The sequence below is a fragment of the Myotis brandtii genome, unplaced genomic scaffold, assembly GCF_000412655.1.
Source record: "Myotis brandtii unplaced genomic scaffold, ASM41265v1 scaffold333, whole genome shotgun sequence".
In the NCBI taxonomy this organism is placed as follows: Eukaryota; Metazoa; Chordata; class Mammalia; order Chiroptera; family Vespertilionidae; genus Myotis; species Myotis brandtii.
In genome coordinates, this window is record NW_005362842.1 from 478,018 (window position 1) to 479,884 (window position 1,867).

Genomic DNA, 1,867 nt, shown 5'->3' on the forward strand with positions numbered 1-1,867 from the left:
ACACTTCAATGTTTAACTTACTTAATTTGAAATCCCCGCAAAGCTGAGAACGAAAGTTCGGCTTTCAGTGCTACACAATCCTAGGTTTCCTCCTACTTATCTGGCCATTTCTTCTTGGTGTTGTCTGAGTGAATGGTTCTTCCAAGAGTGTGCAATGCAGCGGCCGTACATGATCTGGGCCTCATACTTACTCTCTGATGGGTCTTTTCCAATACTGACTAAGATCCAGTTGTACTAGACTGCATTCCTCTCCACGAATATACCTTTGAATGTGTTTGGGATACATGCCACGAGGGCAGGGACGTAATTCCTTACCACTACACAATGCCTGGCATGTAGTAGATGCTCAATAAATATTTTTTGAGTCAAAGGAATGGCTGCCGTGTGAAAGACTGGAGAAGTGCTGACGCCAAAAGAGAACAACAAAACCCCTGATCTTTCTGAAACCATATCTCAAAAACCATATCTCATCACACACTCATGACACACACAACCGACTGCTCAAAATCCTTTGATAGCTCCCCAAGATAAAGTCCAAACTCCTCAAAACTTGCAAGGAGATACAAGGGAAGTCTTTCAGAAGGGGCACCTCTTATTTCTCAAACATTAGTTAGCCAGGCCATTTCCGCTTCTCGGAATCTGACTCTGAAACCCTTGCAAATTCCCAACAAGCCTGAACTCTCTCCCCAGGGCTTTGCACACACTGCTCTCTCTGCCTAGAACAGTGATGGCGAACCTATGACACGCGTGTCAGAGGTGACACGCGAACTCATTTTTTTTGGTTGATTTCTCTTTGTTAAATGGCATTTAAATATATAAAATGAATATCAAAAATATAAATCTTTGTTTTACTATGGTTGCAAATATAAAAAAATTTCTATATGTGACACGGCACCAGAGTTAAGTTAGGGTTTTTCAAAATGCTGACACGCCGAGCTCAAAAGGTTCGCCATCACTGGCCTAGAACATGGTGCACTCAGCAGCCTCATCTTCTGACCAATAAAAGGCATATTCGTGTCTCCTTTGGGGAGTCATGCCCTTTTGGAGTCTCTCTTTGACCACCCACCCCAACCTCATCTCTGGAAATCTGGGTTAACTGCCTTCTCTGCGCATTCATAGTCCCCTGTGTGTCCACAATCACAAGGGGAATCACAACAAATGCCAGTTTGCGCCGTAAAACTGTGTCGTTCCCTGAAGGCGAGATGCCTCGCTCACTTTTCTCCCCGTGCCATCAGCCCAGGCCCCGGCGCACAGAAACAGGCTCAGTGTTTCAGTGCAGGAACACCTCAGAGACACTGCGGCTCGGGTTCGAGACCCCAGCAACAGAGCAAGTATCGCAACAGAGCCAGTCCTAATCTTTTTGCTGCCGGGGGCCTTGCTTTTTAATTTGTAAAAAAGCGCAACACCTGTGGAGCGCAAGGAAGCCAAGATCAATTAAACGGGGTTTGCCTGTGGTCGTAGTAACAAAAGCCCCCGAGTATTGAGGACTTCCCCGCAAGGGTTTTCAGTATAAATCTACTTTGTAATCTTACGAGACAGGTGCTATCATTATCCCCCATTTCGCAGGTAGGAAAACTGACACACAAAGAAGTCAGTCCTCTTTGGCTCCAGGAGAGTCCCACAGACAGGCATTTTCTGCAGTTCTGAGTTATGCCCGGCCCGCAAATAAAAAGGGCTTTCTGTTTTCAAAGAAACTTTCCGATCAGGCCAACCAATGGCTCCAAAAACATAAGGAACCACCCAAAGCGCGCTCCAAACCCGCGCCGGGCGGGGTTAAAGGGCACGAGGGGACGCCGCTCCGGCGGCTGAAGGGATAAAGGTCCGGTCCCAGCCTCCTTCCCGGGGGTCCCCCGCCGCCCAGCCCCCC